This window comes from Hemicordylus capensis, chromosome 3 (assembly GCF_027244095.1).
Source record: "Hemicordylus capensis ecotype Gifberg chromosome 3, rHemCap1.1.pri, whole genome shotgun sequence".
NCBI lineage: Eukaryota > Metazoa > Chordata > Lepidosauria > Squamata > Cordylidae > Hemicordylus > Hemicordylus capensis.
The window spans coordinates 39858879-39885774 of NC_069659.1; the positions used below are offsets into that span (position 1 = coordinate 39858879).

Consider the following 26896-nt stretch of genomic DNA (forward strand, 5'->3'; position numbering starts at 1 on the left):
TAATGGCCCAACCGCCTCCCTGGCAGGTTTCCTGCTTCTGATGTACTTAAAGAAGTTTTTGTTATTCCCCTTGATACTTTTGGCTAAATGTTCCTCAAACTCTCTTTTTGCCTCCCTTATTGTCACCTTGCATTTCTTTTGCCAGGGTTTGTGTTCCTTTTTGTTCTCTTCGTTTGGACAGGCCTTCCAATTTCGGAAGGAAGTCTTCTTCCCTTTTATGGCTTCCTTGACGGTACCCGTTAGCCATGCTGGCATCCTCCTGGACTTAGTGGTACCTTTCCTCCTTTTGGGTATACACTCTAACTGGGCTTCTAGTATTGTGGTTTTGAGTAAACTCCATGCACTCTGGAGCGAAGTGACTCTCCTGATTTCCCCCCTCAGCTTTCTTTTCACCATACTCCTCATTTTGGAGAAGTTTCCTCTTCTGAAATTCAAAATGTCCGTGTTAGACATCCTTGGTGATTCTCTCCCCACATGTATGCTGAATTTGATGGCACTGTGGTCACTGTTCCCTAAAGGGTCGATGACACTGACATCACGCACCAGGTCCTGGGTGTCACTCAGAATTAGATCCAAGGTCGCCTTCTCTCTGGTTGGTTCCATGACCAACTGTTCTAGGGCACAGTCATTTAGCGTATCTAGAAATTTGACCTCTTTGTCCTGACTTGAATGTGAATTTACCCAGGCTATGTGTGGGTAGTTGAAATCACCCATAATTACAGCCCTGCCTCTCCTTGATGCCGCCCTGATTTCCTCCTGCAACTCCCAGTCACTGTCATCATTTTGATCCGGAGGGCGATAGCACGTCCCCAGTAGCACGTTTCCTTTCCGACCTTGTATAGTCACCCACAGGGTTTCTGTGGAGGACTCCAGTCCACTTAGGTTTTCTAGCTTATTAGATTCTATCCCTTCTTTAACATACAGTGCTACCCCTCCTCCAAGGCGCCCCTCCCTGTCCTTTCTGTAGAGTTTATACCCAGGGATAACAGTGTCCCATTGGTTCTCACTGTTCCACCATGTTTCTGTTATGCCCACTATGTCTATTTCTGCATTAGCAACCAAGCACTCCAGCTCACCCATCTTGGTTCGGAGGCTTCTGGCATTGGCATACAAGCACCTATACGCTGAATCTCTCCCCTGATGTATGCTACTCTTTGACCTGCTGGCACAGGCTCCCATCTGCTCTTTATGCAGTTCTGCTCCGTCCCCATCTGTTTTATTTGCATTCTTTGCAGCCTCACACTTTAAAGGATGGCTTTTGCCAAACGGGATACTGCCCAGCTCCCATCGGCTGTTCTCCAGGTGTCATTTTAAAAGCTGCCCTGCAACCTTTTTGATTTTAAGCGCCAGCAGTCTGGTTCCATCTTGGTTCAAGTGCAGCCCGTCCCTTTTGTACAGGCCTTGCTTGTCCCAAAATGTGTCCCAGTGCCTAACAAATCTAAACCCCTCCTCCCGGCACCACCGTCTCATCCACGCATTGAAACCCCTCAGCTCTGCCTGTCTCACTGTACTTGCGCGTGGAACAGGTAGCATTTCTGAGAATGCTACCTTGGGGGTCCTGGACTTCAAAATGCTACCTATCAGCCTAAATTTGGCTTCCAGGACCTCCCGACTGCATTTTCCCACATTGTTGGTGCCAACATGCACCACGACAGCGGTCTCCTCCCCAGCACTGCCTAGGAGCCTGTCTAGACGCTGCGTAATGTCCGCAACCTTTGCACCAGGCAGGCAAGTCACCGTGCAGTCAACATGCGGGTCACAAACCCATCTCTCTATCCCCCTAATGATCGAATCACCAACTACAAGGAGGCCCCCACCCCCCAGAGGAGTATCCCCTGTGCGAGAGGATATGGGCTCATCATCCACGGAAGGGGTCCCTTCTAAAGGAGCATCTCCCTCTTCCTCAGACTGATGTCCTCCTTGCCCAAGACCTTCATTCTCCCTGACAGCAGAGGAGCTACCGGCCCTGGAGTGGGATGCCTCTATCACATCCCTGAAGGTCTCGTCCACATGCCTCTCTGTCTCTCTGAGCTTCTCCAGATCCGCCACCTTGGTCTCAAGGGAACGGATTTGTTCCCTGAGAGCCAGGAGCTCCTTGCACCGAGCACACACCCATGACTTCTGCCCATGGGGCAAATAGTCGTATATGTGGCACTCTGTGCAATACACTGGGAAGTGCCCCTTCCCCTGCTGACCATCTATCTTCATACTGTTTTAGTTAGCTCTTTACAGTATTTAGGGAGCTTCTTGTCTGTTTATTAGATATTTTGTTAGGATAGGTCTCAGCTGTAATGGTCAGCTATTTAACTATCCAAGCAGCCTTTCCCAAGGATATGAGGGAGGGATATGTACTTACGTTCTCTTCTCCACCAGGCTCCTTGTGATCGCGATTGCGATTTCAGGGGCTCGTTCCAGGCTCCCCCGCACACTTCCCGCTAAACTCCTACGTCCTGTTTGCTATCCCTGTTCGCTATGCTCTCGGGCCTTCATGTCATATGTAGAGTAGGCTTCCAACTGTCACACAGGATGAGAGCCAAAGGAAAGGAAATGTGGGGCCCCGCCCAGCCCTAGCTGACTCCACCCCCACCAATCAGCAAACAGTGCCTTTAGGGAACCCTAAGAACTCCTAGCCCTCTGATATCTTAACCTTAACAAGGAACCATAGCAAGGAACCCTAACGAGTAACACTCACAAAGATAGAGAGACTAAGACCTACCCCTTAAAGAGAAACAGCCCCTGCAAAACTCTCCTCTACTTGTTAGTTTGTTTGAGGGAGAAAGGGCTAGATGCTTAGAAAGACTTGCTCACCTTCTCCGCTGTGTCTGCTCTTCCCAGAGTAGCCTTCCAACTCTTGCACTTGCAACTTCTGCAATTGGAACTTTTGCAGGTTTTTTTTTCATGTAGAACAAGACAGCTCTGCTTCAGATAGACAATTGTGTACAGATTTGCTGACTAGCTATTGCACTTGCAACTTCTGCAATTGGAACTTTTGCAGTTTTTTTTCATGAAGAACAAGATTCTCCTGTACCAATTGATTATTTGGATGTTCAGGACCTACGCTCATTATGTACTATTCACACTCATTGTATTTATGCAGTTAAAGTTTAAGTGATTTGTATATAAAAAACCCTTTGAGGTCTTTTTTTTGTATATACTCAAAAAAATAATAATGGATATTTTCACAACATTGAAAGTGTTTGGATTTTGTCACAATAATGTATAGGTTGGATTCTTCTTATGAACAAGAGTTTTGATAGTGCTGTATGTTTTGGGAGTGTTATCAATTCCTATTGCTATTATTACCATTATTTTTGCACGGTCTCACCCATTTTGCTGCTGTTTTGTCGTGCAATCCCTCATATATTTTTTGCTCTGTTCCAGCAACAGCAGACAGGAGAAAATCTGACCTTCAACAAAGAAATATTTTTGTTCAATATAGATCTCTCCACCAAGGATAAAAGTAGAGGCCATTAACCTTTCTGCTAGTCAGTCCCATGTTCCCAATCATGCAGAGGGAGTGAGGAATAAGATGCTGATTGGTTCTCAAATAAATTGGTTCTTTTGGAAGGCTGCTTATTTACAGGCAAACCTCGCAACATGAGGCCTCGACATCCACGGTTCTGTGTATCTGTGGTCGGGCAATGGAGACCCAACCTTGGTATACACAGCGGGCGGGGGATAGCCAGAAATGACCTCCAAGGTCATTTTGTGGGTCTTTGGTGCGGGGACACATTTTACCATGATTTTTTTGGTGGGGAAATGGCAGAATTTCAGCTTCGGGGGGTGGGGGGCATTGCTGGACAACCGAAGACCTGCAGAACATGGTATGGCACTTTATTGCAATTATTTTAACTGTTTTCAACCTATTTGATGCCCCCCCTTGCAGGAACCTAACCCAATCGGTATAGATTTAATACTTATAATTATAATTTATAATTAAATATTTATAATTAAATTAATTAATTTATAATTAAATATAATTTAAAATATAATAATAAAATAATTTTAAATGATGCTTCATTATCCACGGTTTTGTGGGAAAGCATGAATCAAATAGTATTCTCGTATACATCTGCCCATACTTTCCTACCAGCAAATGAAGCGCTGCTTAGTGCTTGGTCACTTGCGACAGTTAAATCTGCAAGGCCATTTAGCAGGACTTGTTACTGGCAACTTAAGACCTATTCCGTTTCTTAAGTAATTGCTAGCTATTGTTGAATTGTGTTTTTAATAATGTTTCAGATGACCTGCATGGCTGTCACTTAAGTTATTTAGATTCTTCTTAAATTGCTTTTAAAAAAAATATTCTAACCTCTGCACATCACTGAGCATTCCAGCTTGAGTTAAAAAAACCTGACTCAATGAATTGCATAAATAGAAGCAAGCTCCATCTACAAATGTTCTTGCATATTCACTCCTGTTCCCCCTCCGTAGACCACACAGAGAGAGAGACAGAGAGAGAGAGAGAGAGATTTTCAACATCTCTGTCTCTAACATCTTGGATTACTTGCATAATGTTAGAAGACACTGTACAATCGATACTATTGTTCTATTCCAAACGTACAATTGCCTTTTGCCTCTGCCTCTCTCCAGTTAGAATGTCCAGTGTTCATTGTTCCCCCCCATCCTCTGGAATCAAGCGTCCATTTTTTCAGCTATTCCGACCAAATTCTTCTCCAAACACCTCCCATCTTTACAGAGCTTGAAACAAGTTACTCATATTGCATCACCGCATGAGCAGAATGCCTCCTTCCTGCAGTGCTGGCAGAGTAAAGGAGGGATCTCCCCCCCCCTTTTTAAGGTGCCTTGAATTTTAGCAGTATCCTAGTAAGGAAGAATATCAGGACTCAACAGCTTGTAATTAGAAAGCATTGCCATGGTAGCTTCACCCACTCAGTTATCCACCTGCAGTCACTAATAAATGTCAGCATTTCTCTTTCAGGATGGGAATTGAATTCCTCTCACTGCCACTCATTTTAACAAGAACTCTTGAGCTCCACATTTTCATTAGAGGGTGCAGGTTTATTGCAGTGTACTTTATTATAAGAACATAGGAAGCTGCCATATACTGAGTCAGACCATTCATCTATCTAGCTCAGTATTGTCTTCACAGACTGTCAGCGGCTTCTCCAAGGTTCCAGGCAAGAATCTCTCTCAGCCCTATCTTGGAGAAGCCAGGGAGGGAACATGAAACCTAGATGCTCTTCCCAGAGTGGCTTCTCCATCCCCTGAGGGGAATATCTTACAGTGCTCACACTTCTAGTCTCCCATTCAAATGCAACCAGGGCGGACCCCGCTTAGCTAAGGAGACAAGTCATGCTTGCTACCACAAGACCAGCTCTCTTATTATCAGTGTTTCCCATCCTGTGTGCCATGGAACACTGGCCAAGGTGCCATGCTGACAAACTCCAAGTCAGCTCCAAAGTAGGGAGTTTAAACTCCCCTCTTTTAGAGCTGACTCACTCTCATATGCACTGGGAGGGATGCATCCTTCCCAGAGCAGTATGGGGCAAGTAAACTACTACTACAGATATTTATATACTGCTTTTCAATAAAGTTCCCAAAGTGGATTAAATAAAGAAAAATTGAGATTGCTCCCTGTCCCTGAAGGGCTCACAATCTAAACAGAAACATGACACCAGCAACAACCACTGGAGGGATGCTGTGCTCAGGTTGGATAGGGCCAGTTGCTCTCTCCCTGCTCAATAAAGATAATCTCCACTTTAAAAAGGTGCCTCTTTGCTCAGTTAGCAGACTCAGGAGGAACAGCTACAAATATATAAAAATAAAAGAAGGAATGAAAATGAAAATGTGTCATTTGTGTAGTGGTGTCTGCGTTAGCGCCCCAATTTGTTTTATCCTAAGTTTTATCCCCACCCCCCAACGTGAGGTAGGTTACAATGTGTGACTAGCTCAGGGTCACCTGGTAGGCTTCAGGGCTGAGCAAGGGATCTGAACCTGGGTCATTCAACTCTCTAAACAATATTCCAGGCTGGCTCATCAAATAAAGACTTGAATTCCCTAAAGATACTGAGTATCCTAACTTCAGAGACGCTTGCAGATTATCAAACACTCACCAAGTAGATTCACATACCTGAGTTCCTATTTTTAAAAAGGGATCAAAAGCTTTAGTGTATGCTGGGTTCAGAAAGTAGTATTGTTCTCTTTCAAAAGTTAAAGTTGGCTAGAAAGGAGAACTAGTTTAATTCTCATAGAATAATGGAAAAAGTATTCTGGTAGCTATAAACGTTTTTGCAGAAAAACTTTCATCTTACTTACCAATTGTTCTGTTTCAGTTAACAGGGAAAAGCAGCCAATCAAACTTTGAGAGAGGTTGGCATGCATACTTTCAAATACATTTGTAGGTATAAAGAGGCACTATTTGTGAAGAGGTCCATAGAAAACTTGTACAGAACAAAATTATTCTTATGTAATTCTCTGCAAGCTCTAGCTATTTTAGACTGGACATAGGATTGTCCTGCAAGACTATGATCTTGATGGTAGTACTCGGAAGTTATCCTACTGAGATAACTTGCTTACTAACCTTAACCCGGATGTTATCCATATTGTGGCCAAATATTGCTATAAAATATGCCAAATGCATATTAATATAGTCTGATGATTATCTTATTCCTTTTATTTGTTTTATTATTGGTTGTACTGCTGGTCTACGACCAAAATAAAATTTTACTAAGTTTATTAAGACTGGACATAGGATTGTCCTGCAAGACTATGATCTCGATGGTAGTACTCTGAAGTTATCCTACTGAGATCATATGACTACTGTGGAATAGTATGGTCTGGGGCTGTTAACTTATAGAGGCAGAAATGTTACAAGAAGCAATATTAAGATGGAAGACCTAAGCAAAATTCCAGAGAAGATGGGCTGTCTTCTAATTCTTATGTCACCTTTTTATAGATCCTGGTCTTTAATTACACCACACAACAAACTGTACTTCAATAAGACTCCTGCTACACACAGTACACAGAACAGACTGTGCTTAGTTAAGCAAGATAATATTTTGCAGCTGAATAAGGCTGTTGTCTATAAAGCACAGGAGCTGGGTTCATTTTCCATGTGGGCTGCCTTAAACGAAAAGAAGGCTCAATCTGTGAGGTTGATTCACGAAGAGTGAAAATAATTTTCAGTCAAAACAGAATGTTCAGATATTCTAGCAACCAAGTATTTGACAGTCTGCTCTGGTGATACAATGTGCATGCATACATGCACGCACGCATACACCTGCCTCATTCTGACATATGCAAGCACCTATGGAATAATGCCCATACTTCCTCACTTTTTACTATACTGAGAGAAATTTGCCTTTAAATTACTCAGTAGTATGTAATCCCATATAGAATATGTACCTATAACCCCCTGTGGGTTTTTGTTACGTGTTTTCACCTCTGGTGGCCATGTACTGGACCAATATTAGAAATGTAACAGATAAAATAACAGGCATCTAATCATTATAGATGTAGATCCTAAGCTTACAAAAAGAGCTTGCTTAATATATTCTCATACAGCTTTCAGGTTGCATGAATTTTACATGCACAATACTGGAATTTAAGAAATATTCCAGGGGTAACAGAATCGGAAACTAGGCACCATAAAAATCACAATACTTGCCAAACTGACCCATTATATTAGAATTAGAGAGAGAAGACAATTTAGTAATTATAGGAGTAATTTTCCTATCTCTTGGTAACTCTGTCATCTATTGCAAATATAAACAGCCGTACGTTTTGTGTAAGCATTTGATATGTTTTTAAATTATTAATATTATGTGTTTGATAGGTTGCAATGCCATGGCTATATTTATGACAAATAAACAGGCCTTGACATATTTGGGGGGGGGGATCTCAGTCAGCCCAAAAATTTAGGAGCCAAACAGTGAACACTGACAAAGTTACCAGTCTTAGTGAAGGACACTGTACAGGAGAAAGTTAAATTGGCTTCTCTTTATCCCCTTTACAAACACACTTAAAAGATTAAATAACTCCACCTCTGAATAACCTAGTCTAAGCACCACAGTTAAACTTGTAGACACCATGGTTCCTTGGTGTCTGGGTTTTGCCAAGCCCTGGAATAAACAAATCCTGAATCAGTCATTAGAAGCCATGGATGCTGTACTGAGGTGCAGTACCCATGGGATCCATGGAATCGTGCCACCAAGCCCCAGCCCTGCACCCTTAAGCCACATACCTCCACTCTCCACACATACATCATTTGCCACTGCAGAGACTAAAGTGTATAAAAATCCTGAGCTAGATGGACTGATGGTCTGATTCAGTAAAAGGCAGCTTCCTATAGTCCTAAAGCTAAGCAAGGGTCAGGGTGTGTTAGGAGCATTCAGTCACAAGTCCCAGGAATGGGTTTACTACCTCAGTAAAAATTGGGCCGGAGTCCTGAGGGTTAGCAGAGGGCCATGCAACATGAAATATCAGGTCATACCTGTAGTATCACCATGGAAACAAAGAATGCAAGTTCCACCACCATCTTGTGCAAGCAGACTAAACTGACAGAGCTCTACTGCACGATGCAATTACAAAGAGAGGGAGACGAGTGCTACAGTTAAGGATAGAGGGCAGTGACATTGTTCTTAGAACAACTTGGCCTGGCTAATAATCCTCTAGAAGAGAGGTTAAATATGGGGGAGGGGGTGTTCAAAGGAGCTTACAAAACTCTCTTTGAAAGCTGGTGAGTAGGCAGGTCAGAGCCATGTTGCTACCAAACCAACAGAAGAGTCTTTATTTTCAAGCCATGGACAAGATTTGTGAGTTATGACTATATTTTTAGGTAGTTTCAGAAGAAGCCAGATTCCTAAATAACTACATGTTGCAAAACATCTGAGGTCTGTGAGATGAACATCGCATCATCTTCCAGATAATGCATGCGTGCATACACACACACACCCCTCTTGCTGTTCAATATTTATTGAATTTTTAGGCCACTTCTTAGCTCTGTTATTATATACTGAAAGGTAGTAAAAACCTGACAAAGCACAACATTGTGGGTACATAGGGGTAATGCAGCATTAATGTCTATCTTTGGACATTAAGTAAAAATAAATCAATATTTATTCAGTGCTTGAGTGTCTTGCAGCTACTTGCGGGTGGGGAACAAGACATACTGCATTCAGGTAATTAGAAAACTATAATAGCCGATTCAGATAACAGGGGTGGTCCTGTACTCTGCATATATCCTAGGCGTGTAGAACTTGTGTCCCATCAAGCCAGATACAGCCCATCAGGTCCCATTGTATTGTCTGTGGTGGCAAAAAGAAGAAAAAGCTAGTGGAGGATGGTTTTCAAGCACCTGGCAGGGTGCTGGTGCACAGGATTAATTCTAACCTTACATTTTGTTTTTATTTCTTACATTTGCATCCACCTTCCTTCCATCACAGAACTCAAGGCAGCATATATGGAGTTCCAAGGATATCTCCCATCCAGGCACCAAGACCTGCTTAGTTTCAGCAATGTGTCTATTGCGTACTCCAAGACTATGTCCCGGGACATCATGCAGGTCCCAAAGCACAACTGGCAGACTACGTCCAGCTTAGTGACACATAAGCTCCTCACGCCCAGATTGTGCATATGCAATTTATTGCACAGCTAAATGCAAAAGGTTTACAAAGGGTCCTTCCTAGCTTGACATGGAGAGGAAGAGAAGGTTGTAGTAGCCAAGGTGAGAGATGGCCAAAGCAGCAGCATTAATTGGGCTTCTCATGATGTGGAGGAAGATCCTAAAATGCAAGAGTGGCCAACCTGAGGCTCTCCAGCAGTTGTTGGACTACAACTCCCATCAACCCAAGCTGCAGTTGTGTTGCAGCCCAACAGCTGGAGAGCCTCCAGTTGACCACCCCGCAATAATGGCAATGCATTCCCTTTTCCTTTCCATACTGTGCCCCCTTTGGATACTGACAGCTATATAAACAAATAAGTCTTATTTCTGCATTAAAATCAACTGTATCTTAATAGGATTAAACTGACTAATGTATTTATAAAGTATTTACATAGCTAGTTTATCATACAATGAAGAATCTCTGATCGGGAGGAAAGACTTGCAAGATAATTAATCCAATGAGTTTCACTTTCTCTCCAGTTTATTATTCAATGTGACCAGTAGGGAAATCCTTACACACTGAAATAATCCTATGCTTAGTATAATATTTGTGATAACTGTATAATATTTGTGATAACTGTAGACATGTAGAGAAAATTCCAACTAGAATTAAAGAGTTCGGGGAGGAAAGCGGATATAGGGAGAAGGGAAGGCTGGACTAACTAGCCGAAAAAGTCCCGTCTGCTGGGAGTAACTCCAGAAACACAACCCATTGTCATAGATGACTTTGTGAGAGAATGTAAAACATTCTTTACAAAATGAAGATTGCATAAATAACCCTCTGAAAACATGCCCTATCTTCCATTCTGTTGCTAGCACTGTCATATTCCCTTCTTTAAAACTGCAGAAACCAAGATGTCAGTGACTCAAGTTGCATCCAAACCAGGTACTCCCATGTGAGTTTTACTAGGCAGAGCTATTGTTGGGATTCATTACATACTGCTGAATCACTGGCAATGAAAGCCCTCGGAACTCTCTCACTGCAGGACAAAATTAACAGAGAACATTACCATACTACGTTCACGGCTTGAATAAAGTTCTGTGCATTTCAGGATCAGGTAGCTAACTGAAACCCAGAACAGCCCTGCTGGATCAGACCCAAGGCCTATCTAGTCCAGCATTCTGTTTCACACATTGGCCCACCAGATGCCTCTGAAACAAGAACACGGGAGATCAGGGACATTGTTGGGAACTACAGTGCACAGAGTACTGGCTCACGTGTTACTTTGCTCATTAATGCAACTTCTCTTAAGTGAGCAAAGCAGTGTGAATGGGCCCTAAGAAAGTGACTACAGGCAAAGGGCCTGAAAAGGCAAGTGTAAACAAAGCTGGTAGCTTGTTCTCATATAATTACACCATAATTATAAAATAATAGTTATAAAAGGCCCATAATTGTGCAATAAAACAGAGTAATGGAGCCTGCAAAGGAAGATTCTTAACTTGAAACAATTCACACACTGTTCTACTGCTCATTTCCCACGTTTTCCACGCTCCAGGCTCAGTAAAGTGAGAATGTTGTAGGAGGGGGTGGCCAACCTGAAGCTCTCTAGCAGACACTGGGTCCAGTGTTCCCTCTAACATGGGACTCTGGATGTTGTTGACAACAACTCCCAGCATCCCAGCCAAAAGTCTTGGGATGCCGAGAGTTGTAGTCAACAGCATCTGGAAGAGCTGAGGACACGCCTTCTCCTGCTGTTGCTCCCCTGCAACTAATATTTAGCAGCATCTTGACTTTAAATACCAGTTTACAGCTATCAAACTAAGTAGCCATTGATAGACCTGTCCTCCATGAGTTTGACCAAGCCCCTTTTAAAGCCATCCAAGCTACTGGCCATCACCACATATCCTGGCAGAGAATTCCATAGGTTAATTATGCGCTGCATGAAAAAAGACTTCCTTTTGTTGGTCCTAAATTTTCCAGCCTTCAGTTTCATTGAATGACCCCTGGTTCTAGTGTCCTGAGAGAGGGAGAAGAATTTCTCTGCCCCCTTTCAATATTCCATGCATAATTTTATATACCTCTATTATGTCTCCCTGTTGTCACCTCTTTTCCAAAATAAAAAGCCCCAGATGCTATAGCCTTGCCTCAAAAGAAAGGTGCTCCAGGCCCCTGATCATCTTGGTTGCCTTCTTCTGCACCTTTTCCAGTTCTACAGTGTCCTTATTGAGATATGGTGACCAGAACTGTACACAGTACTCCAAATGTGACCACACCATAAATCTGTATAAGGGCACTATAATATTAGCATTTTTATTTTCAGTCCCCTTCCTAAAGCACACAAAGCTTCACATACCTATTTTCAGGAATCGAACAGCACACCTCTCACAATAACTTTGGAGGCAGTATGCTTTCCTATGATTGTCATTATCAGTTATTTGTAGTAATACCTAAGCATACTAGGGATACACATATAAAAATTACAGCAATCCCTTCCTTCAGGCTCTCAATCTAAATAAAAGACATGAGACAAAAAGCTAACTTGGGAGGAGGAAAACGTGCTGGGTGAGGCTTTTACATTTTCTTGCACCACAACTAAATCTGCATTTTGATTATAATCTATGAATAAGAAAACTTCTTTAGAATCCGAGGGAAAGAGTTGTGGAATGCAAGGACAAAGCAGTGGAATGGAATCATGAATATTAATGTTCAGAGCTCTTGCTGCTGGCTGTTTTGTTAGCCCTGCCTCTATTCTAGGACTGGAAGACAAGTAACTAAAGCCCCATTCAAGAGCTGGCCTGAATAAAGGAATGGATTAGCCAAACACACCACACTTCCCACAATCACAAGTCATGCTTCAAACTGTTATCTTCAAATGCAAGTCCTTGACAAAAAGATGACCTACAGAAAGTGTTCATGTCTTCTACCATTCTGGCTTTGATCAGAGCAGATTGTAAATCGGTTTGCTTAGATCCACAGTGGACAGTGGAAGGCAGAGACTAGGAAAGGAAAGTTCACCATGGAGCATATCATCCATGGTACTGCACTGTTTTGTAATTGCTTTGAAAACATGACATTGCATGGATGTGTTGCAACTGAAAATGCTCTGCACTCAGGACACCCTGTTTATCTGCCAATAATTATACAGTATCACTTATAGACTGTAAAGGTTTTCAAAACATCACACATTCTTCCTACAACATTCACAATGAATCTTATTTTAATAGATACCAATATAAAACTGTGAAGCTGGCTACAATGTATGACAACCAAGAGATTGGAAGCACTTTCCAGAAAATAAAACTCATTGGATTATCTTGCAAGTCTTTTCTCTCCATCAGAGATTCCTCATTATATGATAAACTGGCTATGTAAGTAGCATTACCAATCTTCCCATTTCTCCCTCCCACCCGCCCCCGTACTCCTCCCCCCATCCCTGGGGCACTAATCAAATGACAGGTCAACCATTGGGCAATTGACCAGTCAAGTATTCTATGAAGTGAAGAACACTATTGTGTTAAGTGGCATCCTTAACTTGTTTTTCTTTATTGTATCATGGCACTGTAACAACAACAAAAAGCCAAAAATTAGGGCCACTTGTTCACCAGACATGCGATAGTCAGTTACACATGCACACCCTGCCCTGCAACTCTCTCCAAAGACCTTCTGCCTGCTGCTAACATCATTTGACTTTTTGACTTGTTGGGCAACTGCAGGCAGCTCCGCCCAATACAGGGCTGAGACAGGAAGCATGATGCAAACACACCCATGCAGTCTTCAAAGACTTACAGGTCCAAAGGCTGGCAGCTAGCCAGAATTTCACACTCTTGGCCAGTTGCCAAGCTCAGAGGGGGCAAAGCCAGAAAGGGAAGTTCTAGCAAAGCATTTTCTGTTATGCAGAGGCATGTCTGCATGGTCCTAGCATGCCCAGATACACTAAGGCACAATGAAGCTCTTCACAAGATCTGTGTGAAGAACTTCGGGCGGGGAACTCTCTCTGCAGGGAGAGCGGGTTTTCCCGACCCTCCCCACAGATTATCTCTTACCTATCCCTGGGCAGGCGGATCACCCACCCGGACGAGTGACAGGCTCTCCTGTGGCTCGCCCAGCAGCTCCAGAGGTCAGGCACAGGGAAGCACCACTGCGGAGCGCCCTCGCCCCCAGAGCCCAAATAATGCACCACGTGAGTGCGCAGCACTTTACTGGGAGCCCCCTCCCAAGTGTGTCCGCCATGGCGACACGCAGCCATGGCAGACACACTATCAAACAACCCAGTATTTGGGTGCACTTGCACCCAAAACCTGGTTTAAGCGGCGGGCTGCCTAAGAGGGCACGGCTCCTGGCGGTTCTCACGAGCAGCAAAAACCGGGCTGGGCTTCCCTAGCCCGGTTTTTGCTGCTGGTGAGAATAGCTTCAATATGGAATGCACCATACTGTTTGTGTTGTGAAAGGTTTGTGATAGGATTGGAAAACATGCACAACGCAATGGTCCAAACCAGGCTTTCCCCCATTTAATAAGGCCAAGCCACAGAGACCATCAGCACTGATGTGTACTGGGGAAACACTGTGTGCCTGTGTTTGCTTCCCCAATGCAAAGAGACAAGCTAGCAAGCCTCAGATTAGAGCCAAGAAGCCTGACTCCAGTTTGCGATAAATACCTATTACATTTCTATACTGCCCCATCCAAAGGCTCTTTATGGTTTGCTGCTTTGGTTGCTACTATTCCAGATAATGCAATTAGTAAGATTTAGAAATAAATAAAATGTTCTCTCTCGCCTAACATAAAAAGCTAGCCTCTCAGCATCTCCAAAACAAGTACAGCATGACCACCAACTAGTAGTTTCTCTCAGCAGCTACAACAGTCAGAGCTCAAGAGCGAATTTGAAAAGCCACACCAAGTCTTATGTTCAAGACTTTAGGAAGCATGAAGGACCAGAAACCTCCAGTGTCTTTCTTCAGAACCAGGTTCACGTGGCCCAATACATGTGCAAATAAAACCACTGATGTGAATGCTGTAGTTGTATTTATTATTGAAATCTGAAGCTCCATGGGCTGGTTATGCATTTATTCACCTCACATGACTCCCTTGTACTAGAGAGAAATAGCAGTGAGACTTGAATGCAAGGGTGCCTAGAGAAAAGCAAGCCTAATCCAGATGTTTCAGTCATTGGCAAAATATATCTAGTGCTAGTCTACAGACTGTTTCCAAAAGGCCTATGGAGGCAAATGGAAAGCCTTCTAGTTTCGGTTCCTTAGCAGTTAATTGTTTCTTACAGTACTAAGCAATAAGCCTTTCTCTCACACACGTTGCGAGACCTGGCTAAACAGGGCTCTGATAGCTTTGCAGAAGAAATGTTTAAGAGCAACAGAACCCCTCCCATATATATATACAAAAACTGGTTGGAAGGCAATACAGAGAAAGCAGACTTATCTGTACAGCCAGATAAGGGTTGTTAGGAAGAGAAGGCTACTGCTGAGTGCTGTTAAGCAGACAAAGAGAGGATGGGAAGGGCACCACACCTTTCTTGATTAGTAGTCCATGGATATGGGAGGAGACATACGGAACCGCTACACTAATTACTAGGTATGGAAGATACAGACTGAAACAGCAATTGCTGAATAGTATGTGTATGCACACAGTCTGTATGGAAGCAAGAAACTCAATCCTTTACATGGCTTATTGTTTTGTTAAAGGTACAGTGTTCCTTCCAACATTATACTTATTCCTTCTCCTAACACAGTCACAATCTACTACAACAGTGCTACCAGAGAACAAAGCACTCAAGTAAAAGAACTGCCATCTTTTCCTGCTTTTAAAAAAAAAGGTTTTTAAAAATATAATTCAAACTAGTGGGTTGAAATGTTTCAATGACAAAATGCCACTTCTGTTATTTCCTGTTCTCTTCTCTTCCTGCACAGTCTTTCACTCACAACACATTTCTTTAGCATCTTAAAATAAGCACAGGAAGAGAAGTTAATCAAATCAGCACTCAACTGCCACTGGAATGAATCCAGCAAGATCCACAAGAGTAAAACTGGAGCAAGCCAGTGAATAAGTCCTACTCACTGGGAAACAGTGAAGTGAAAAATATTCATTTCTGATATCTAAAAAGCTAAAACGTCAACATCTAACAAAAAGCACCATGATTTAATGATAATGTCTCACTATTATTAAAAATCACGAGACACAAACTTTTTATGCCAAGCAACTACAAGGTTTTTTGTAATTCAGGAAGATTAGTGGCCAACATCCAGATCAGCAGGTAGCTGGAAAGGAAGGCACACACCAGCGCAAGGGAGAGCTTCTTCACTACTGCTCTGGTTGTGCAGCCTTGGGCATGCAAGAGAAGAGCAAATTTTAACTGTTCAGTTTGGTTCTAGAGTGCTTGGTGTCACCTGAAAATGTATCCCTGAGGGACACAACCCTTAGGGACATAATTCCGGTGACACAGGGCACTCCTGAAGGCAGAGGAATTGTCAAAGTTCATTCCTCCCTCTTGCACAGCCAAGGCTTTGCAGCTGGAAGAGTAGTGTGGAAGTTATCTGTCATGCCCTCCCTCTTCCTTTCCTTTTACCAGAAGACTGCCCTGGATGTCAGTCAGTGTCATTAACAAGAAATAAGAACTTCAATCACTTTTCTAATTTAGTATAGGGGAAAAAAACCATGAAACTAACAGATGGTTTCCCAGGGAACTTTATGGCTCCATAATCGAAAGGGCTGAAGATATCAAGGAACATTCCTTTTTCCCTAGTGAGATGAAAGAGTTACCTAAAGGTCAATAGTAGCGGAAAGCAAGTTCAGAGGGGTAAATCATTGGATTTATATCCAATATAAGGATATATAAGACCATATATTTGCAAAAGGGCAAGGCTGGAGGACACAAATGCAACATTTATACCAAGCTGTTCATCATGAAATGAAGTGCTTCTCAGTGCAGCCATACACTCAGACTGAGGAAGGCGGTTTTAAATCATACCCAGCACAAGCAAATGGACAGGACATGGGAGGGCTCTGTATGTATCAAGCTCGTAGGAATGGTCTACATATCAAGCCACCATGTGGAATCCACTCATAAGCCCTGTTGGAGTTTCTGTACATATGTATATGATTTTATGTGATCAATTGCTCATATGTTCATCTTAGAAGTGAGGCCTGAGTTACAGATCTGAGGTACAAATGCAGGGTACAGACAGGAAGTGTACTGCTGTACATGCGATGAACATGATGTGTGAATGCTTGCACATGCATAAAATAACTGCTTTGAGAACTTTGGTTGAAAAGCAGTATACAAGGATTCATAGTAGCAGCAGAAGTTACAGAGCAGAACAGACACAGTAGTAGATGCAAATCATACACATAGGAAATGTACTGCTGTACATTTGCTGAACATAATGTCTGAATGACTGTACAGATTTGTAACTGGTTTGAGAACTTTTGTTGAAAACTGGCATATAAATATTTGTAGTAGTAATAGCATCATGTGTACACTATACACAGATTGTACATGTGTTCAACGCAATATGAACAGGGCTTAAGCCACTTCAAACAGTAGTAAACAGTAAGCCAGCATATGAAGCAAAACAGTTAAGTGCATGACCAGGGCAGTTTTTTATACATAAGCACAAAAGTTCAAAATAAAACTGAGCTATTCCATATAACAGCTGCCACTTTCAGCAATTTAAACTAGGTTCAGCAGAGAGAGAGAGAGAGAGAGAGAGAGAGAGAGAGAGAGAGAGAGAGAGAATGAGCAACAGTGAGATGTAATCTCTTTGTTTTAAAGCTTTGCCCGCCATCCAGTTGGCATATCATACAAGGATTATGAGTTCCAAAGTGATTTCCGTCAACTGAAATGCTGTTGTGGATTGCGGGGGGGAGGGGGGGCAGGGTGGAGTCTCAAAACAAGGGCATGAAAAGAAATAAAAATCAAAGGCCAAATTGGAAACATTGACTCAGCAGGAGCTAATGAGACAGGAAAACTAACTATGGAGAGTTACCTTCACCAAAGAATGCCAAAGCAGCTAATTAGGAAGGCAAACACAACTGAGTCTACCTGCTCAAAGTTAATTCCATATAAGCAGGCAAAAATGGGTTTATGCTTTACTTTTAAGACTGGAAGAGCAACTCCATACCATTGCATTGTTACAGACTCATCTGCATTGACCTGCCTGAGTGCCTCATCCAGTTTTCTGGCTTATCATCTTATCTCCTTGTTTGTCTTCTCCCACACCCTCTCCCTTGAAGCTCTTTTTGAAGACACACACCAATATAATAGAAGCAGAACACACTGTTACTCCTGTGCACAGCTCATACAACCGACAGTATACAGAAGCTCCATTTGTTCAACTAACACGATGTATAAGTCACAGATCATAGTTTCAGCACCTTCAGCCACACTGTACACTCTGAAACAAGAACACGGGAGATCAGGGACATTGTTGGGAACTACAGTGCACAGAGTACTGGCTCACGTGTTACTTTGCTCATTAATGCAACTTCTCTTAAGTGAGCAAAGCAGTGTGAATGGGCCTTAAGAAAGTGACTACAGGCAAAGGGCCTGAAAAGGCAAGTGTAAACAAAGCTGGTAGCTTGTTCTCATATAATTACACCATAATTATAAAATAATAGTTATAAAAGGCCCATAATTATGCAATAAAACAGAGTAATGGAGCCTGCAAAGGAAGATTCTTAACTTGAAACAATTCACACACTGTTCTACTGCTCATTTCCCACGTTTTCCACGCTCCAGGCTCAGTAAAGTGAGAATGTTGTAGGAGGGGGTGGCCAGCCTGAAGCTCTCTAGCAGACACTGGGTCCAGTGTTCCCTCTAACATGGGACTCTGGATGTTGTTGACAACAACTCCCAGCATCCCAGCCAAAAGTCATTGCAGCTTGGGATGCCGAGAGTTGTAGTCAACAGCATCTGGAATTGTCTGTTACATGGAACACTGGTTGGGACGACAATTCTCACCACCCCCAACTACAATTCATTGCGGCAGAGGATGATGGGAGTTATAGTCAATGGCTGGCGAGCCTCAGGTTGGCCACTCCCATTCTAAGACTTCATCTTCTGTGAATGAGACCATGTGGCTAGACAGGAAGGGAGGCTGGGAATCACATCTGTGGAAAGTCTTGGTTACTTGTCACAATATCTCAAACAGGATACTGTAGAGCTGGAAAAGGAATGGAAGAGAGCAACCAAAATGAACAGGGGACGGGAACTTTTTCCTACAAGGAAAGGTGTATCTCTTTTGCATTGAGAGCTTTTCAGTTTAAAAAAATAACTAAAGGTGAGATAGACCGAGGCTTATAAAACTATATATGACTAGCTGAACCAGGCACAGATCTTCTGCGCCTCTAGTCCCCCAACCCCCGGCTTTCTCTCCCCCAAGCCCACCCACCAGTCGCTGCTTTCTCCCGCCCGCCCACCTGCCGTCCACCGTTTTCTTCCCCGCCCCCACCGCTGCTGGTTTTTTCTCTCCCCCACCCATCTGCCCGCCGCCGCTTTGTTCCCCTCTCCTCCTCACTCAGCCAGGCGGGGGGCCACCTCCATTATTAATGCCGGAACTCTCACAATGTCACGAGAGTTCCGCCACCAAATCCTGGGCATGCATGCCGGCCAAGATAATTATTAAATATATAGATAGATGATGTGGAAAGAGAGAAGCTTCTGACACTCACACAAGCACAAGAATCAAAGGTCATCCAAAGACGCTGACTGGCAGATTTCCAATGGACACAAGCAAGTACTTCTTCTAACAGCATATACTTAGTGAATGGAATAATGCATAATTATGGAATAGAGTACAAAATATGGTAAGGGCTGCTTTTAAATAGGAATAGACAAGTTTGTGGAGAACAAGCCTGTCAGTGGCTACCAGTCATGATAGCTACATGCTACTTTTCAAGTCCAGAAGGAATAGGCTCTGAATACCAGCTATGGGTTAAGACAGGAGCATATGCCTTTATAGACTTCCCAAAGGCATCTATTTGACTACTGTGGGAAGAGGGAGGGTGGATTGATAGGCCTTTGGTCTGATCCAACACGGGCTTTCTTATGTTATGTGAGTACCCACACTTTTTTCAAGAGTACCACTACTTTATTCCTCCTGTTCAGTGACTCTCGTTTTAAGAAAACTTCCATCCTTTAGCAGCAATCTAAGAAGAGAGGAACACCTTTAATATTGCTTGCAATATCATTTATGCAAAGCAAAATCAGGTCAAGCGAAGGTTTTTTCCAATAAAAAACTAGAGCACTGACAGTGAAAACAAGCCTAATCTTTTTTTTTTTAAACTGAACACAAACTAGGAACATAGGAAGCTGCCATATACTGAGTCAAACCATTGGTCTATCTAGCTCATTATTATTTACACCAGGCCTGCTCAACTTCGGCCGCCAGCTATTTTTGGCTACAACTCCCATATCTTAGTCACATCACGGCTGGATTACTATAATGAGCTCTACGTGGGGCAGCCCTTGAAGAATATCCGGAAACTGCAGCTAGTGCAAAATGCGGCAGCTAGGGTTTTATCTGGAGCTGCTCAGGGGGAGCACATCACACCCATTTTGAAAGAGCTGCACTGGCTACCAGTTTGTTTCCGGGTCCAATTCTAGATGCTGTTTTTGATCTTTAAAGCCCTTAACGCTTTGGGCCCGGGATACCTGAGGAACCGCCTGCTCCCAAGGGTTACTGCCCACTTGACAAGGTCATCTGAGGGGGCTCTGCTCCGGGTGCCGACAATGAGGGAGGCTCGTTTGTCATGCACGTGGACAGGGCCTTCTCTGTTGCTACTCCCAGACTCTGGAATGCTCTCCTGGTGGCTATTCGCTCTTCAGTCTCCATCAGGCTTTAGAAAGCATGTTAAATCTTGGCTTTTACATCATTGTTTCTGCTGCAGCTTCTTTGTATTTTGTACTGTTTTTATGTTATGTTCAGCACATGTACAGCAGTACATTTCCTATGTGTACGATTTGCATCTACTACAGGGAATATCATACAGTGCTCACATGTGGGCTCCCATTCAAATACAACCAGGGTGGACCCTGTTTAGCTAGGGGGAAATTCATGCTTGCACCACAAGACCATCACCTTAAGTGGCGCAGTGGGGAAATGCTTGACTAACAAGCAGAAGATTGCCGGTTTGAATCCCCACTGTACTATATCGGGCAGCAGCGATACAGGAAGATGCTGAAAGGCATCATCTCATACCGGGTGGGAAGAGGCAATGGTAAACCCCTCCTGAATTCTACCAAAGAAAACCACAGGGCTCTGTGGGCGCCAGGAGTCGAAATCGACTTGACAACACACTTTACCTTTACCACAAGACCAATTCTCCTCTCTAAACAAGTATGCTCACATATGAGCTATAACAGGGAAGGGGTACATATTTTAATGAAGGATGTTCCACTTTCATCATCTTCAGTTAAAGAACATAGCAGGACTAATCCTGCTGCTAATCCCAGTACACAATACCAAGCTAGATGGGCCAGTCTGACCTACTATAGAATGGCCATATAAACCTTATGACCCAGTTCCCTGAAGTGGAGAGTCATCCAGCAGCAACTAGCTTAGATGTCACAGTGAGGCAGACAGCTCTGGCTCTTCTGGCTGCCATTAGCCGGTGTTCTGATATCACAGAAGCCTTTGGCCTGGCAACTGAGCCTTTGGAATTCTAAAGACCATAAGCAACTCTGAGGCAATTCCAAGGGTAACAGAATCAGCCATGTTACACTTTCTCAATGACTGTAGCCATTCCCGTTGATATAATACATCAAGAGAACATTTCCTACTATAAGGTCATTTTAAAAAACAACAACTCTTAAATATTATAGATAATGTCTGGAATGTGCAAAGTAGTACAGCTTGCAATGGAACCAGAATTTTTAGACATCACTTCTGATTCTGATACTTATGTGTTATGCATGTTTCAGATACTATCTATAATATTTAAGGCTTTTGTAAAAATTTGGCCTTTAAGTAGGAGACATTCTCTGGTCAGTGGGTATATATTATATCAACTTGAAAATATGCTTATGTCTACAGTCATTGAAAAAATGGTAACATGCCTGATTCCGTTACCCCTGAAATTATCCTTTGTTAAATTAAACTGCACCAGTATTGCCTACCCAACACAGGCTTTCAAATGGCAACTTGTTAGTACAGATTGACTCAGCGGTTTTGGAGAAATTTGATGGAAATTTGGACAACACTTTCTGCTTATGATATGTGGCATCTTTCCAATATCAGTCAGTTAATATGATATATTTATTTTCATTGCAGCAATTGCAGTGGTTAGTACAACCACTATATTGGCTCTCCTAACACACAAGAGTAAGTTCCTCCTCAAGGCATATCAAAGATATCAAGTCTCGGGCTTACTGATATCATCTTCTCTGCTTTCTAGAGAACAGGTTGCTCTTCCTGCTTCACTGACCCAAAACCCCAAGAGGATGAAGGACATCCTGTGCTGGTCACCAAATGAGGTGTACACCTTTTAAAGTATTGGTTGTATTCTTTATCCCTCCTTATTTAACTCTTTCTTCCACCAAGAATAGAACAGAGCTTAACAAATTGTTAACAAATTTAACCATGGAGTCTAGATGGATAGAGACGGAACTATTTAATAAAATATTTCTTTGCCCCAGGCAGCCCTGTTTCTGTTCTAAGAATGTTACCTGCAAAGAGCCAGCGTGGCGTAGTGTTTAGAGTGCTGGACTAGGACCGGGGAGACTCGAGTTCAAATCCCCATTCAGCCATGATACTAACTAGGTGACTCTGGGCCAGTCACTTCTTTCTCAACCTAACCTACTTCACAGGGTTGTTGTGAGGAGAAACTTAAGTATGTAGTACACCGCTCTGGGCTCCTTGGGGGAAGAACAGGATATAAATGTTAAAAAAAATAAAAGGGGATAAAGAGAAGCCCATTTACCCTCCAAATATGGGCATCTGGAGGGAGCGCGGGGGGGGGTACTCCCACCAAACTCAGCCAGTCCCATTGAATTCAACAAGGCTTACTCCCAAGTAAGTGGGCATGGGTGTATATTTTGCCCCACCCTGGAAAAAATCCTGCGGACAGACACCCATGCCTCCACAATGTCTGTTACTCAATCTGGCAATGTTATCCAAGAGTCCACTGTCTGGCTCCTAGATCCAAAGAAAATTTGTCAAGTCCTGGAACAAAAGTTAAAAGAGTACTGTATCACAGATGTAATACTGAATGGATGTAAAAAAGAACAAGTATAAGTTGTCTTGCTGGATCAGAGCAAACCTCACGTAGTTTCTGCTTTTAGCAGCGACTAGAATTGCCAACTTTGTCACTATTCTGCTTGTACTGTAGCAATCAATAATGCCAACAACTAGTTAAAAAGCAATCAGGCAGGAGGGCCGATTAACAATCTCCACCCTCAATAATATCTTAATGAGCCTTCCTGTCCCCAATATGCACAATTTCCCTTACACACTTAAGCAAACAAGCTACTTCCATGCATTCCAACTTAAGACTCAAAATTTCCATTTTGGTTTCTTCAAAGCAAGGCAGGGGAAGTCACTGCTAGGCAGACACAAACTGCCTGCTTTGCCTTACCTGGGCTTCCTAGCAACTGCTTGTCTTCTGCTTTTTCCTTCTTATAAGAGGAAGACTGAGGGATGCCAAAACGGCTATCTGGTTACACAGAGAAAAAACACAGGGCGGGGTGGGGGGGGAGAGAGAGAATGATGAAAATAAACCGATATCTAAGAAAGAGACTAAGCACGTGAAACTGAGCAGCTGGCCTGGAACATGTCGGTCTCAGAAGGTTAGGTATGGACAAGCTTTACCATAAATAGCAGGCTCATCGCTCGCTTCTGATTTAATCTTCAGGTCAATTGCATCAGGCGACTACTCCGAGCCAAAGCAAGAGCAAAACGCATCAGCTGGGACAGGGAGAAACTAACGGTGGGGGGTCAGTTCCCCAGCTAAAGCACCGAAGACCAGCGATGTCAACGGAGCGGGGGGGGGGGGAGAGCCGCGATGCTTTAACGGAAGACAAGGGGGATAGAACCAGCCCTCGCGTGAACAAAAATAAAGCACCATGTAAGGCAGCGACAGGAGGACTTCTTTCCTCCCCAAGCCGATCAGTGCCTGTGTTCTGCAGTTCCGGAGGGAAAGGATCGCATGCCCAGTGGAGACCGTATTGGGAAAAGGTGGGTGGGGAGAGATGGAAGGGGAGACCCGACCCCGGAGCCGGCCCGCACGTCCCCTACTTCGCTCTACCTAGGCAGGGCGCACGCTTCCGTCTTTACCTCTCACTACTATAAATATTGCATCATGCACCACGCTGCAAGATGGACTCCTAGGCTGGCATGTGGCTGGGCGCCGAAGCACATGTCGACCGGTGCTGCTGTTCCTAGAAGCCCAGGCCAAGCCAAATCCCCTCCACCCCACCCGCCCTAACATCTGGAGAGAAAAGAAAGCAGCTGGCAGGAGGAGAACCAGCGTGGCGTGCCCGTGGCCTCCGCATCCTCCTATGCCCGCCTCCCCCGTGGGCGCACTCTTTAACTCTCCCGCCGCTCAGGGCATCCTAGGCAAGGTTACCGGAGGAGAAAGAAAGGGCAGAGCCGGGACACGCCGCTGCCAGAGAAAACCGGATTCCTGCTTACGCTGCTTGCTCACTCACTCACTCCTTCTCTTGTGCCCGAATCCGGTGAAGTTTCCAGGGAAGCGGTGAAGGAGACAGCAGCGGCGGCCGCCAGGAGGAACAAACGGATGGAGCAGGAGGAAAAGGGTGCCGAGAGCGGAAAAGTGGCGCGTGGTCCTCCGGCTGGTGCGATCTCAGGAGAAGGCAAAGAAGTAGCAGCTGCTGCCGGCGAAGATTGGCAAGAATGAATACAACGAGCGTTTCCGACTGCGTTACGTTCCCTCCGGGCTCTGGGGAAAGGGCTCCTCCTCCCTCCCGTAGTGAATGAAGAGAGCCCCGGGGGGTGGAAGGCGGGGCAAATGACGGCCGAGGGGAGCGGCTCAACCGTCACTCATGCCCAGCCCGCCTTCCTTCCTCCTCCTCCTTCTCCAGCTAGTACAGCGTGGTGGGGAGCAAAGCAGAAACAGAAGACGCGCCGCATAGGGGCAAGCCGGGCAGTGCTGCCTCCTGTTCTGGCTTTGAAGCTGCTGCTGCTGCTGCTGCTACTCGAGACTATTTCCTCCCTAGTGTTTTTCGAAGTATCAAATCATTCAAACCTCCCAGACTCTTTTCAGCAAGTCACCCGGAGGGAGATGGATGCCAGTTCCTGGACACTCCAAGGCCAGTACTGGCAACCTTCTGCTGCTTGCTGGTTATGGAGGGAGAAAGAGAAAGACCTCAGGGAGGAAAAGGGCTCGTTGCGCTACTGGTGTAGAAGAGACTAGGAGCTCCTCCTCCTGTCGTATGTGGACAGACTAGAAGGTCGGAAGCCCGCTTCCGACGCGCGCGCAGCGCAGTCTTCTAACTCGCGTCCACGTTCCCGCCTAAACGTGTGTCTGAGGGCAGGGCTGTGACCCGCCCAGCTGTGCCTTGCCCGCCGCCGCCGCCTCACTTACGCGCACACCCTGAGGCGGTGCGTGGGAGGAGGTAAAGAGCCCAGCTTCGTGGCTTTGTTGCTTTCCAGCGTCATCATAACGCTTTCGGGAGAGGCTCTAATAAGGGTAAAGAGAGAACGCAGCTACACTGCAGAGGCGGCCGCATCGCGCAGGAAAACGTTTCGAGTAACAACACCCTCGCTCTAAGGGGCGAGACGGGAGAGAGAGAGAAGTTCTTTGAAATGTGTGATGTGATTCTGGTGGCCTTTCTTGTCTTGGCTCAGTTGTTGAGAAACTTGAGTTTTGGATTTGTAGCTTGTCCCAGACGACCTCTATAAAGGATCAGGGTCAGGGACGATGAAGTTAAAATAATGTTAACACACGATCTAGCAAAAGCTAAGAGCAACTTTGTGAACTTGTTGTTGAAAGGGAATCTATAAATATTCTAAACTTCATTTTGAAGATTCGTTGAGTTCAATGGAATGCTTTAAGCACGTGCTTAACTATCCCATTGGCATTAAAGGAGATTTTTAAATGTGTAATATTCCCTGGATGTGTGCTTGCAGAGTTTTAAAAATATATTTTTATGATACTTCTATCCCACTCTTCTTATATAGGGCTATTGATAGATTACTATCCAGGTCAACATCCGCTTCAGTGTTGCTGCCTATGAACATTTTAAAATGCTTTTAAAATATTAATTGCAAGATAAAAGAATAAAAAGATATGCACTGTGGCGGTAGTGACACACCCCGATCCTAGGGCAACCTAACACCATTATGAATATAATAATAAATAAAAAAGATGGTTCCCTCCCCCAAAAGGACATGCAGACTAAAAAGAAACATTTGGTAAACCCCAGCAACAACCACTCTAGAGATGCTGTGCTGAGGTTGGATAAGGACAGCTGCTCTCCCCCTGCTAAAAGGGGGCATGCTATGGGGTGGGGACAGCCTTGGTCGGCCTGATGAATTATCTCTACCAGACAGCGGGAGTGTGACTCTGTTGGTTCTTTTGGACCTCTCTGCAACTTTCGATACTATTGACCATGGTATCCTTCTGAATTGCTTGGGAGATTTGGGAATAGGTGGCACTGCTTTGCAGTGGTTCTGTTCCTCTCTCAGGTAGATTTCAGATGGTGTCACTCGGAGATAGTTGTTCTTTGAAACAAGAGCTATTGTATGGTATCTCTCATGGTTCAATCCTATCTCAGGTGCTTTTTAACATCTACATAAAACCGCTGGGTGAGATCATCAGGCGATTCCAAGCAGGGTGTTATCAATATGCTGATGACACCCAAATCTATTTCTCCATGTCAGCTTCATCAGGAAATGGCATAGCCCCCCTAAATGCCTGCCACAGGCAGTAATGGACTGGATGTGGGATAATAAATTGAAGCTGAATCCAAACAAAACAGAAGTACTCATGGTAAGGGATCATACTTCAAGAGACGTGATAGATCTTCCCGTTCTGGATGGGGTTGCACTCTCCCCGAAGGAACAAGTACCTAGCTTGGGAGTGCTTCTGGACCCAGGCTTCACTCTGGTTTCTCAGGTTGAGGCTATGGGCAGGAGTGCTTTCTGTCAACTTTGGTTGATACAGCAGCTGTGTCTGTTCCTTGAAGATAATGATCTCAGAACTGTGGTGCATTCTCTGGTAACCTCTAGACTTGACTACAGCAATGCGCTCTATGTGGGGCTGCCTTTGTATGTAGTTTGGAAACTTCAGTTGGTTCAGAATCCATCAACTAGATTGGTCTTGGGTGTCTCTGAGAAACCAGATTATGCTTGTTTTAAAGCAATAG

General features: G+C 44.0%; 1 protein-coding gene across 8 annotated transcripts in view; it reads right to left on the reverse strand.

The window, feature by feature from the left end:
- Positions 1-25044, reverse strand: part of SLC7A1 (solute carrier family 7 member 1) — a 69789-nt gene extending 44745 nt beyond the window's left edge. Inside the window, exons 1-2 of one of the 8 annotated variants that reach the window (XM_053312200.1) lie at positions 24222-25044; positions 23146-23223 (exon numbers count right to left, since the gene is read on the reverse strand). The gene's annotated coding sequence lies outside the window, so the exon portion shown is untranslated. Of the gene's footprint in view, positions 1-2808; positions 2899-23145; positions 23224-24135 lie in introns of those variants that run through there. The other 7 variants (XM_053312203.1, XM_053312202.1, XM_053312201.1 and 4 more) reach the window with 7 other exon arrangements.
- Between the last annotated feature and the right edge of the window lie 1852 nt (positions 25045-26896).